Here is a 14,120-nt window from a genome sequence, read left to right as displayed (position 1 = left end):
GATCATGACCTGACACAAGAGTGGGATGCATAACTGACTGTACCACCCAGGTGCCCCTTAACAGGCATTTTAGAGTGACAAAACTGTGCAGGCTTCCTGCCGCAACTTTCTACTGATCACCTACCTCCTAACAACTCTTAGCCAGAAGGATCTGATAACTTCATGCTATATACTGTGTGTCATTTAAACCAGGCCAATATTTCCTCAGTACACAGTCACAACAGATTCAGGTTAGATGTGAGGAGGAAATGGCCACTTCAAATTAAAGTAAATAGTCCCCAGGATGTCATTAGGGTGTTTGATCATTAGGTTGGTTATTGGTTTAATGACTTTTATATCCCTTTTTACTGAGTTTTTAGAATTCTATTTCAGACTAAGGTGTGAATGGAAGCAGGATATATTAGCATTTTTTAAAGATTTATTTGTTTTTGGGAGAAAAATATATTTTAAGAGAGAGAGAGAGAGCGAGTGCGAGTTGGGGGGAGGGGCCGAGGGAAAAGCAGATTCCCCACTGAGCAGGGAGCCTGATGCAGGACTCGATCCCAGGATCCTGGGATCATGACCTGAGCCAAAGGCAGATGCTTAAACGACTGAGCCACCCAGGCACCCATATATTAGCATATTAGAGAACAAAGTTGTTAACACAAATTAACTTTGGAACATTTTGGAGAACAACAGTTTGACCAGTGTCTGAAACTGGAGGCAGCCCAGACAGTGGAAAGGACTCTGGACTAGGTCCAAGAGCATCTGTGTTCAAGTATGATCCATGTGCCCTTTGGTAAGTCAAAACTTCCTTTTTTTTTTTTTTTTTTTAAGATTTTATTTATTTATTTGACAGAGACAGCCAACAAGAGAGGAAACACAAGAAGGGGGAGTGAGAGAGGAAGAAGCAGGCTCCTAGTGGAGAAGCCTGATGTGGGGCTCGATCCCAGAACGCTGGGATCACGCCCTGAGCTGAAGGCAGACGCTTAACGACTGCGCCACCCAGGCGCCCCTCAACTTCTTCCTTTTACCAGCGTATCAAAAAGAGAGCGCAGTTCAATCTGTTTCTGAAAAGTAGCCAACAGTAAAGGATAATAAAAAGTCTTATGTTTTCACACTGTGACTTCTGTCCGTTTTCCCTTTCAGAAGTTAAAATACTGTCACCCTCAGTTATTAGAAATTTCTTCTCTGATTTGGTTGCCAAATTTGATAGTGTTTCCTGATTGAAGGGCTGTAAGAAGACTGAAGAATACTAGGACATTGCTTATGATCATTGATTTACCGTAAATCCAGACTTTATTATCCTCGTCATTTTCACTTACCCACAACCGCAGAGCTCCCTTTTTGTCAGGTACATTTTCCATCTCTTCCATTTTACTGTTGCCTGCTAATTTCCATTTTTCCAGAAAGCCTCTCCAGAACTCTAAAATTTAGGGATTCTTATTTGTTGTCATGTACTACATCATGGCAGTAATAGCATGGTATCACTTATTGTTTATTTGGAATTTCCACTAGATTATAAGGTCTGTGAGAATAAAGACTATGTCTTTTTCTGTGTCTTTCCTGCATAGCACACTGATAGCAATAGCTAATAGTGGCTAGTGCTATATCCTGGGCCCTGTTCTAAGTGCTTTATCTGTATTTAATTCATTTATTCTTACAATGGCTCTATGAGGTGCATATTAAAATCTCCATTTTTCTTGGGTACAGGTAAGTTAACTAACTTGCCCCCAAGGTCACATGTTAGTGTTAGTGATCTGAACCCAGGCAACCTGTGTGGAAAGAATAGAAGAATCTATAAAAAATCAAGTAATGAAATGGATCTCTTTGTAATTTCTGTGGTGTGGTTCACAACTTAGTATTTCTTACTTGGATTTTAAAAATACTTGCATTTGTTTTTAATCAGATATATGCCTAAGTTCTTCATGAGAAGGCAGGTCTTAATGTAAGGTAATAAAAATATTATGTACAAAATTAAAGAACCCATGTGTCGTATAATAGGATAGAAGCTTGTTTTTCTGTGTTATATGGTGTGTGTGTGTGTGAGAGAGAGTATATGTGTATACATACATATATTTGGTGTGATTAGTGTTATTTTTCAAATATATTGTTTGGGGTTTATGTGTTTGTAATCCACATCACTAACTAGATTGTAAGCCTCTTGAAGAAAAGAAATGGATTGCTGAATTTTAATTTTTCCTCTGTTTTTCCACACAGCGTCTGTGATAGTGTTTGTACTGTTTGCATATATGGATTCCTTACAAAATAGCCCACCTCCCAAAAAAAGCACACCAAGAGTTTTAAAATCAGACTCTTCTGGAAATTAAGAGTAAAATTCTTTATAGTTTAATCTTTCAGAACAATTAATGCTTGAGACAAAGGTTCTTTATGAAAATAAGATAAATTTTCTTTGCCCTTCAGTGAAGGCAGAAGGCATATATGGGGGAAGAGAGAGGGGCTTGCTAAGGTACCATTCCCAACTTTACAGGGTTCTTCAAATTTAATGAGAGAAGGACCATCCTTACTGTATCACACACAGGGCCTCTTTGAATATATAAATAGTGTTTGGCTAGTTGCACACATCTGTTGGCAGCCTGTGTAAGCAGGATCTGTCCTTTGACCAGGATCATAGGAGATACAGCACAGCATCATAAAATATATATGAAATTGAGTGTCAGTATTTAGTGAAAAAAATTCAGAGCTGCCTGCCCTTACTGATACACCATAATGCTCCCTTTACTGTAGGGATAATCATAGTTTGAAAATTTGGCACTCCTGACGGCATCTGTCTCAAAAAAATTGGCTTTTACCACCCAGTTCTTGAGTGATTTTAGTTAATTCTATAGCATACATCCCAATAACTTAGAATAAAGCTGGTATATAATGCTGCAGAATATAATAAAACTACAGAATATATGTAATATATATGGTTTCATAATGTTTTTGACCTGTGAAAGTTTTTTAAAATTTTGTTTTAATTCCAGTGTAGTTAACATGCAGTTAAATGTAAGTTTTGTTAATTTGCTTTGAATTAGCCCTGTGCTAGGGAATCCTAGATGTATTTCCAAACCTGTGTCTGCAGCTATCTCCAAGACTCTGTGCGTTGCCTCAAAACCAAAATGTCTAAAATAAATTCATACATTTGCTGTTTTATTCTCCCTTTATTTTGTGGTCACAACATGTTCATTTTTCCTCTCCCTACTTGGATCATATATTTATACATCAGTTCCTTTCACTTGTTACCTTTATCTTTTTCATTAAAATTTGAGCCACATGTCAAAATTAAAAATCATCTTTTTTCATGAACCTTGACCTGACTAACCAATTCCATCTATCTTTTACTTAATTCAGTGCATTGGTTACAGGGAGCTTTTTTAAAATGTTAAAGCTGAGCCCCACCCAACCCCCACTCTCAGAGACTGATTTCATGGTCTATATCTGTATGTGTAACAACTTCCTAAGTTGATCCTTAAAGTGCAGCCCACACTTGAGAACCACTGACCTATAACTGCCCCATCAGACTTTTGCTAAATTTTGATGCCTTATAGTTTGTTCTTTAGTTGTTATGGGCATTAGTCTAGAGAACTCAAGGTCTAGAATATTGTTTTTGAACCCTATCAATTTTTTGTTGATCTAGGCTAGGGCAGTGTTTCTTAAACAATGGTATGTTTGAGAAAAACCCTGCATTATCTGGGGTGTTTCTTAAAAATGGAGATACTTGGGCTCCACCTGGGCCTAATGGAACGTGTTTTAAGAAATCTACATTTCTTATTTTAAAAAAATAAGCATCATAGTTGATTCTTATGCTTATCAATTTGAAAACTGCCCTCTTAATGCAAAAAGTTTAAATGCAGAATTTAGCTTAATTAAATTTTGTTTCCCCAGCTAGACTAGTACATGTTCTGAACACAGAGATCTTGTTCTCTTCCCTTTTTTCTCTGTATAAAAGAGGGCTGGTTGAGGACTGGATCTTACTCTTTGGTTTGCCCAGTATGGCTTGGTGCTTTTATGTTGGCAAAACCTTAATATCAAATTGAATTGTTTAAAATAGTTACCACTTCCCTGCAAAACAATTGCCCAGTATGGCTTGGTGCTTTTATGTTGGTAAAACCTTAATATCAAATTGAATTGTTACCGTAGTTAGCATTTCCCTGCAAAACAAGAGTTCAAATTGTCGAATATGTGGTTATGAATTTTAGGGGCTTTTGAGGCTATATAGCATGGAAGAGAAGCTTCACTCAACTTTTCTTAGGATAGCAGACTTGGAAAGACCTTGAAGATCATCTAGTCTGTTTCTTTCATTTTATGGTGGAGGAAATTATGACCCAGGTTGCTTGAGAACCGTGTACAAAGTGACAAGATTAATTGCAGAGCCAAGACTAGACTCCTAATCCAGTGCTCTTTATTTCATCAAAGAACTCTGAAGCAGCAGTGATTGCATTAAATTTCATTTTGATGTTTTCTGCTTCTTAGGTGCAAGGAGAAGAAGAATCTTTGCAGAACCAAAAACATCTTGATTTTTGTAATCAGGACATCTGTCTTTACTCACAACATTTATGTTTTGAAATAGATATTGAAAGAGGATCTTTGCCAATGAAATCCTTAACTGAAGATGGGTGGGTGAGATGTAAAGCCCAGTTGGCATACCGTTTTGTTGTTGTTTTTTAGTGGAACTTTGCTTCTCTGTCCTGACATTTCCATGTCTCTATTTATAGCAGTGATCTCTTTGGAATTTGCCTTCCGATTCTGTTTGTTCTTTTATGTAGCTCCATATTAACTGATATTCTCACTTCATTTTTGTTAAAATATATTTGAAAGGACTTGAAAATGAAAAGGAGTCAAAATTTTTAAAAGCATCTGAAATTATTTTCTTTGATTTACCATAATCATTGTTTATAACAGGTCATCTAATTGTAGTACCTAGTAATACTAATTTTTCAGGATAGAATGGTGTTTATTTTTTAACTTTAAGATCATATGACGCCTACAATAAATTTCTTTTATCCAGGACAGATAATGCTTTGGATTCTTAACAGCCTTGCTCTTTAAGGATATACTTTGATATACGTGAAGACCAAGAGATTTTTACTGAGAACCTTTAAAATGGCAAACTCCGTAAGGGTGGGAACCATTTTATTTACCTTTGTGATTAACATAACACCTGTCATCAAGTAGGTGCTTATTTATTCGATTCAATAAAATTGCTGGGCATTGTTCTAAGTGCTGGAGATACAGTAATGAAGAATATAGACAAATATGCCTACCCCCACGGAGCTTATTCTAGGGAGTGAATGTTGAATGAAACCATGAATCACTGCAAAGACTCCATCTTTGTTTTCAGATAGTTCTTTCCATCAGTCTAACAAAGAATATTCTGGAGTTGTGAGTTCGAGCCCCACGTTGGGTGTAGAGATTAATTAAAAGTAAAATCTTAAAAAAAAATAACCTGTAGTTTATTAAGCAATGGGTTAAAGAGTTGGAATGGAAGAAGCTTAATGGATCAGATCATTCATTCATTAAACATTTACTTCTGAGTGTGCATATGTAAAATTATTTGAAATACATAATTGCCAGTTATTATCCTGATTCTCATTTATTTGTGTTCTATATGCAACCCTGAGTAAAGGCCTCAGTTGCTTGCCAAGCCACATCCAGGAAACTTTATCTCAAATCAGATGCTACTGAGTGCCTCTATGTTCACCAAAGTTCTAGTAGTTTACTTGTTTATTTTCTGTTCTTCACACCAAAGTGTGAGCTCCACAGAGCACCTTGTGTATTTTAGTTAGCACTGAATCCCAAGTACACAAAATAGTGTGCCACATAGTGGGTATTAGTAAATAGTAACCAATCAGTCCCTGAGCACTGAAAATGGTACAACCTACGTCTAGTCTTCAGACTACTCAAAAAATAAAAATCTTCAACTCTAATGTTCTTCTCTTAAGAAGAGCTCTTTTCACTTTATCTTGTTTACTAATATACTCTATCTGTTCTGACACTTCCCTATTCTTTCAATCTCTATTACTTCCTGGCCTTAGTTTGCCAGTCACTTCAAGAATTCCAAACTCCCATTCCCCTTGTCTTTCAGTAGTGTCCACTCTTTAAATCCACAACTCCTAATCACTTAAAATAGATACTGGAGTTAGATGAGCTTCAATTCACCATTGTTACCTAAGTGCTAGGTTATTTAACCTGGCCAACTTTAACCTTTTTTGAGTTTCAGTTTGTTCATTTGTGTGTAAATCTGTTTTTATTTTTGAATTAAACTCTACGCCCAACAGGGGGCTCAAATTCAGGATCCCAAGATCAAGAGTCACGTGCTGTATTGACTGAGCCAGCCAGGTACCCCCTGAGTTTCAGTTTGTTTTTTGATATCCTAAGCGTTGCTATGAAAATTAAAATGAGATTATTGTAACCAGATGCTATTTCCCACAAGTAGTGAAAACCCGTATTAAATAATAGCCAAAAATCCAGGCATAGAGTGGCCCTACGGCTGCTTGATTTACAGCTCAGCAATACATGAGCTACCCATGTTTTTTTCATCTTTGCCCTCTGCCATCCTCAACATGTGGTTTAATGCTCCTAATGATTGCATAAGGGTTGCCATGGTTCCCAGTGTTACGCAGTCATAACTGTAAAGTGGAAGAAGAAAGTTTCTTGTCTTTAAAAGCAAGGAAACCTTTCTACTACCGCCTTCCCCTGGACACCAATGGGACTAACCTTGTGCTGACCAAAGCTGAATCACAGGCTTACTCTAGCAAGTAACATACTTGGTTTTGAATAATTAAGATTCATCTCCTGGGGATAAGGGAGAGGCCCCCACCTTCCTAGTAATAGTTATTATTACTGCTGCATTTGTGAACCTTAGGACTCTGTCCTTGGACCTTTTTTCCCCATCTGCATTCATTCTAGTATAATCTCTAGCCTCGAGGTTTTAGGATCACCTCTACTCCCAATTTTTCATCTTCCATCTGGACTGCTTCTATGAATACTAGACTCATATCTCCTACTGGCTATTAGATACTACCATTCCTAAGTTTAATAAGCATCTTAAACTTAATATGTCCAATATTGAAATCCCCAATTCCCCACCTCTCATTTCTTCTGTCTTCCGATATTAGTCAATAGCAATTTTGTTCTTTACATTTGCTGAATATGAAAAATCTTGTAGTTATTGATTTCTCTCACATTCCCACATCTGAGTCATCAGGAAGTCCTATTGACTCTACCTTTAAAATAAATAACACCTCCACTGCTACATCATTGTCCAAACCACCTGAATTATTGCAATACATTCTTATTGGTCTTCCATCATTGCCCACCATACTTTCCCACTCTTTTCTTAACATAAAAACAATAGCAATCCCGTCATTCTGCATCAAATTCTCCAGTGGCTTCTCATCTTCCCTCAATACAAGTCAAAGTCTTTAGTGGCCTACAAGATTCTATACCATCTAGCCTCTTATTATTTCTCTGACTGTCCCCACCCCATCATTGCGACACAGCTGTACCTTGAAGATAACTGACATTCCCTCACCTCCAGACTTTTGTACTTGATTTTTCCCTCTACCTGGTATCAACCCCCACGTATATACATAGCTTTCTCCCTTTCCTCTTTCAGGTCATAGTACAAATGTCATTTTCTCTGTGAAGCCATTTCTGCCCACCCCATCTAAAATTTTAATTCTTTTATTTTCCTTAGCTCCTACCACCATCTAACATTGCATATAGTAGTGTTTTTAAAAATATTTTAAATTTTTAAATCTTTATAGGAGTGCCTGGGTGGCTCAGTCAGTTAAGCTGCTGACTCTTGGTTTTGGCTCAGGTCATGATCTCAGGGTCCTGGGATTGAGCCCTGAGTGGGGCTTCATGCTTTGCACAGAGTCGGCTACAGATTCTCTTCCTCTCTCTCTCCGTCCCCTTCTACCCCTCCCCCTGCTCACACACGCTTGCTTTCTCTATCTCTCAAAAAGATTTTTAAAAAATATTTATAGGGATGCCTGGGTGGCTCACACACGCTTGCTTTCTCTATCTCTCAAATAAAAAGATTTTTAAAAAATATTTATAGGGATGCCTGGGTGGCTCAGTCAGTTAAGCGTCTGCCTTTGACTTGGGTCGTGATCCCGGGGTCGTAGGATCGAGTCCTCATTGGGCTGCTTGCACAGCAGGGAGCCTGCTTCTCCCTCTGCCTGCCACTGCTGTTCCCCCTGCTTGTGCGCTCTCTCTCCCTCTGGCAAGTAAATAAATAAAATCTTAAAAAAAAAAAAAAGGACCAAAAATTCTTTAAAAAAATATCTTCTATCTTCTCTCTTAGAATGTAAAGAACATGAGGCAGGAATTATTGTTCATACTGTATCCCCAGTACGTAGAAAGATGCCTTGGCATATGGGAGGTCCTTAAAATGTTTGTAAAGACGTGAATGTCTATTCATCATGATTTCTTGGTTTCAGCTGGGTCCAGGTTAGTAATCTTACTGGTTTTAGATAAAGTTCCCACCTATTTCTCATAACTGCTATGCCAGACCATCACCATTCTTATCAAATGCCCTACTTTTAGTCTCAGCTCTTTACTAGTGGATGTCTTTTTAACAATTTTTTTTAAAGAACATTGATAGCATCTATGAACTTCTTTTTCTTCCTAGTCTATCCTCTTGCCTTCAGATTTATAAATTGGTCCTTACGTATTTTCTATTAATTTCAGAGCCCACTTCTCATTTTGTTCAAATTTTATCTACTTGTACTCTTGGAAGCAAACACTCCTATCTTCTCTGAACCTTACCTAAGCAATCATTTTGTAAGTATTTTTATATATCTTGTTTTCCTCTACATTGTTTTCTTCTTCTCTTGACCATCTTAAAACCTCCCTTATTCCCTTCCTTATATACGATTCTCTTTTTTCCTTCAGATGACTTTCTTGAAATGTTTAAATTTACTATTCCATTTTCATATCCCTCTTGTTCAATTCACTGGATTCTGGCTTTTGCTTTTCATTGCCTATAATTACGTCTACTTCATAGGATTGTTGTGAGAGATTAGATGAGGTTATATGTGTTGTTAGAGTAGTGCTTGCACATAGTTAATGTTTTTTTGAGTGCTTACCATGATTACCTATAACTCTTGAAACCAAAATCACTCTTGTGGGTACTCTTTATTACCTTTCTTTTTTTTTTTTTTAAGATTTTATTTATTCAACAGAGATAGAGACAGCCAGCGAGAGAGGGAACACAAGCAGGGGGAGTGGGAGAGGAAGAAGTAGGCTCATAGCGGAAGAGCCTGATGTGGGGCTCGATCCCATAATGCCGGGATCACGCCCTGAGCCGAAGGCAGACGCTTAACCGCTGTGCCACCCAGGCGCTCCTCTTTATTACCTTTCTGTACTTTCCTGTATCCTTCATGAAATGCTCCTCCTCTTGATTTTGGAACACCAGTGGTATCAGGATGCTTTCACCTTCAAGTGAGTCCAATGATGGGTGGCTCCATGGTTGATTCAGAGATGCAACAACACTATTGAGAACCCAGGGTCTTGCTCTCTTTACCTTCTGCCATTCTCACTGTGTCACAGATGTTTACCTTCAAGGTTGTAAGATAACAAGACTCATGTTTTCATTATCCGAAAGCAGAAAAGCAGTGCTGGGGTTTCTCCTGGGCAGGTAGTTCTGTATAGGGAGGACAGTCTGCCTAAAGTTCCCCAGAGCATTTCCCTTACATCTCATTGGTCACCCCTACACCAATCACTGGCAAAAGGCAATGTGATTAGTATGATTGATTTAAACTAACCATGAGTCACTCCCCAGGAACTGGGGAAGCTCCCACCTTCCTTGAGTTCATTATTTTGGAAGAAATTAGGTATCTGTTAAGCCGGAAAGAAGATAGTAATGGCTATTTGGTTCATAATCAGTAGTGTCTGTCATTCCATTCTCACTTGGTCTCTGATTGTTCCTTCTCAGTGTTTTTCATTGTCTCCGCTTGATTGATATGTCCCTTAAATGTGGGGCATCCTAAAGTTCTGTCTTTCATTCTTTCAAAAATTATTCCTCTTTTCTACTTTAAAATACCACCTGTGTTATAATATTTTCTATAGCTTTATTTCAGCTAAGACTTTTTTCCTAAGCCCCAGTTCAGAATATCCAAGTCTGTCCTGGACATCTTCATCCACATTCAATTCAATTAAATATGTTTTACTAGGTTTTGGGGAGTCAAATAAACCTTTGCCCTATATGATCTTACATTAGAGTTGGGGAGTTAATCAGAGAAATGAGTTGTTATAACACAGATAGTAATTAGGAACGCAGTCTTAGCAAGCGATAAAATTTACCAAGTATAGAAGTAACATAATGAATGGGTGACTGATTAGCAGGGTGGTAGACATGTTCTGGTGGATCTCCTTTTCCCCTTCAAATGTACTCCTCCTATATTCTATATTCTATACTGTCGATAGTAGCCCAACCGAACACACCTTTGTTCAATCTAGAAACCAGGGCAATCTAAAAACCCTTCTTTTTATATCCTAGTCATACTTCAGGTCTCTGTAATTTCTCACTTCATTGAATTATTTACTTAGTAAAAGTAAATTGAATAGCAATGTATTATAAGGCTTTATACTTGGGGGAAAAAAGTTGTAGAAAAACCCCCCAAACTGGAACTCTCGGGGATGTTACAACCCTGTGGGTGAGGCATAAGCACACAGATGGTTATGTAGTTGTGATAAGTGACAGAGTGGAGATACTGGGGAAAATACGGGAACTCAAGGTCAAGGGAACCTAATCCAAGCTGGCACTCAGATTTGCCCAACTAGAGGCTAAGTCTCAAAGTGGTAGTAAGCTCTGTGCAGCGAGGGAAGAGTGGAATACACCCACACCATTTCCTTTGTACATACCAAAGAAACATCACTTCAGAGACATTACTTTAGGTGACTGTACTTAATATTGCTGTTGCTCAAAAACAGTTTTTTATCGATCATCATTAATTTAGAAGATTACTGGTTGTAGTATATCATACAGTTGATCCTTCATTATTCACCAATTCTGTACTTTCATATTTGCCCTCACTAAAATTTACTTGTATCCCCGAAATCGGTATTTGGGATGCTTTCCTGGTCATTTGCAGACATATGCAGAGGCAGAGCAGCAAAATAATATGAATCCTATGTTCCCAGCTGAGGTCCAACAAGGCAGTGCTTAGACTTCTTATTTTAGCTCTCGTAACAAGCCTTTGTGATTTATTAGTGCATTTTTGTATTTTTTGCATATGTATGCTTTTTGTTAGTGATTTCACTGTTTAAAGAAATATTTCAGCATAGGGCTGAATTGCTGTCTAGTGTTCCTAGGCACAAGAAGGCTGTGATGTGCATTATGGAGAGAATCCATGTGTTAGATAAGCTTTTTTCAGGCATGAGTTACAGTGCTGTTGGCCATGAGTTCCATGTTAAATTAAATGAGGCATCTTGAAACAGAAACATACGGAAAACAAGGTTATGTATTGATGATAACCCTGCCATTTCCCTTAGGGGCAATGGTTCAGTATTTGCTAATTCCCAACGTTATTTATGGCCAGGGAGGGATGGGTTAGATGAGGATGGTTAAGCCGGACAATACAGAGGTATGATTATTAAAGTTTCTGTCAACCTTTTAAAACATATTCTGCCCTTGTGATAAACAAATAGCTTCCTCACCACCCTAAATATTCTAATGTATTCCCCTTAGCAGACATGCCCAGGTTGAGAATTAGTTTACAAGTTTTATTTTACCATTAGCCAAGCTGATGTTTTATAGTGAAAGCTGTGTTTAATAGTGAAAGCTACAGTTTTTTAAAAGTTTACTAGGTACAATAAAATTTTATTATGGTACATGCTTAGACTTCCCTCTCCCTCTAGTCAAGAATAATTTGTATAAAGCAAGGATTGGCAAACATTTTTTGTTAAAGGCCAGACAGTAAATTTTTAGGTTTTGGGGGCCATGGTCTCTGCCGCAACCCCTCAACTGTGCCACTGTATTGGGAAAGTGGTAACAGACACTAGGTACTATTGTATATATTTGTATTGTAAACTCCTGATACTGTTTTATCCTTCATGGCATGTAACACAGTAGGGCCTCAATAACTGTTGCCTTGACTTCCTGATTTAGCTTAGATAATAAAAAGGCTATATTTTAAAATATTTAAAAGTCAAACGTTAAAAACCATCCATTTAAAATTAAGTTATTCTTGGGGCACCTGGGCAGCTCAGCGAGGCCACCAGCTCTTGATTTTGGCTCAGGTCATGATATCAGTGTCCTGGGATTGAGCCCCAAGCCTGGTGTGGGGCTCCCCGCTCAGAGGCAAGTCTGCTTGGGTTTCTCTCCCTCTACTCTTCCCCCCATTCGCATTCTCTTTCTCTCTCTGTCTCAAATAAATAATCTTAAAAAAAATAATAACATTAAATTATTCTTGAATCCTATTTTGTTCTCTTTTCTTTAAATGTCCTTCTTTAAGCAATTTCCGTAGTCTGGGCTTGTTATATTTGGAGTTAGGCAATCAATGGCCTAATTTTATAGTAGCTGGTGAATATTATAGAACATGTTGGCTTATTTTATACATTTCCTAATACTTAACATTTGGTAGGTTGCAATAAAGTCTTTGAATCATAGTTAAATCACAGTAGCAGTGGTTTAATTATTATGACTTTATGGATGCGATGTATTATAAAGATATTTTGTAGTTTGGGTTAGGTACTGATTTAAATTAAAAGAAATCGATTTAGAGTTATAAACAGTTGGAGAGCTAAACAAACTTGCTAGATAATCAGTTTATTGCAGTTTTAGCTAAGATTCTAACAGTTCAGTGAAATCGCAGCCTGTGTTCTTCTTTCCTGCCTCCGCTCTGTGCTACAGACATCTTTTTCTTTGTATTACTTGTCTTATTCTGAGGAACTGTTGGCTTCACTGTGGCCACAGACTGCTCCCCTTTCTCTAGCCACCCAAGTAAGTTTTCCCACAGATTCTGATGCTTTCTTGATGACTACTTATGAGAGGAGAAACTTTAGAAAAGTTTAAAGTGAAAATCACATAAATTCCTCATTTCCTAGTGTCCCTTTTACTTTCAACACTGTGAAAGTATATATACTAAGTGAACATGTGTAAATGGAGCCATTCCCACTACTTTAATATAAAGTATCATTTCAAAAAAATACAAGTATCTTTTCTTTTTCTTTTTTTAAGACTTTATGTATTTATTTGAGAGAGAAAGAAAGCATGAGAGAGAGAGAGAGAGAGAATGAGCAGGGGAAGGGGAGGGGCAGAAGGAGAAGCAGGCTCCCCGCTGAGCAGAGAGCCTGATGCAGGACTCAATCCCACGGCCCTGGGATCATGACCTGAGCTGAAGGCAGATGCTTAACCAACTGAGCTCCCCAGCTGCCCCACAAGTATTTTTTTCTTCAAGATAAAAAATGGAATACTATTTTTCAACATTATTGAGGTAAAATTGACAAAATTGTAAAACACTTGAAGTGTGCACTGTGATAATTTGATATACATATGCATTGTAAAAGGACTCCTCCCCTCTAGTTAATTCACATCCGTCACCTCACATATTTACCTTTTTGTAAGATAGTAAATGCTTCATGAGTTTGCATGTCAGCCTTGCACAGGGGCCTTGCTAATCTTTCAGTGTTATTCCAGTTGCAGTATATGTGTTGCTGAAGTGAGTACTGGGATACTATTTTATAAGTAAAAATGGACTTTTCTTTAGAGTGCATCTGTTAAGATTTTATTTCCCGTAAATGTACATGTGAGAGATGTGTATGTGTGATACTTAAGTTCACAGGTTGAGGTTTCTGAAAAATTGGGTCATAGCACTGGTGATTTGTAGAAACCTCTATATCTACATTGGCTAATACAGTGGCCACTAGGAAAGCTAAAGACCTGAAATTGGCTATCTGAATTGAGATGTTGTATAAGTGTAAAATTCACACTGGGGGGCGCCTGGGTGGCACAGCGGTTAAGCGTCTGCCTTCGGCTCAGGGCGTGATCCCGGCGTTATGGGATCGAGCCCCACATCAGGCTCCTCCGCTGGGAGCCTGCTTCTTCCTCTCCCACTCCCCCTGCTTGTGTTCCCTCTCTCGGTGGCTGTCTCTATCTCTGTCAAATAAATAAATAAAATCTTTAAAAA

General features: G+C 38.0%; 1 protein-coding gene and 1 non-coding gene across 2 annotated transcripts in view; one reads left to right on the top strand and one right to left on the bottom strand.

The window, feature by feature from the left end:
• Nucleotides 1–14,120, top strand: part of DNAJB4 (DnaJ heat shock protein family (Hsp40) member B4) — a 41,794-nt gene that overhangs the window by 3,791 nt on the left and 23,883 nt on the right. The window lies entirely within an intron of this gene.
• Nucleotides 13,555–13,660, bottom strand: LOC121102109. Its single transcript, XR_005834203.1, has one exon. It is a non-coding gene; the product is annotated as a U6 spliceosomal RNA (small nuclear RNA).

The sequence above is a fragment of the Ursus maritimus genome, unplaced genomic scaffold, assembly GCF_017311325.1.
Source record: "Ursus maritimus isolate PB19 unplaced genomic scaffold, ASM1731132v1 scaffold_12, whole genome shotgun sequence".
Lineage (NCBI taxonomy): Eukaryota > Metazoa > Chordata > Mammalia > Carnivora > Ursidae > Ursus > Ursus maritimus.
This window is presented reverse-complemented; position numbering and strand designations above follow the sequence as displayed.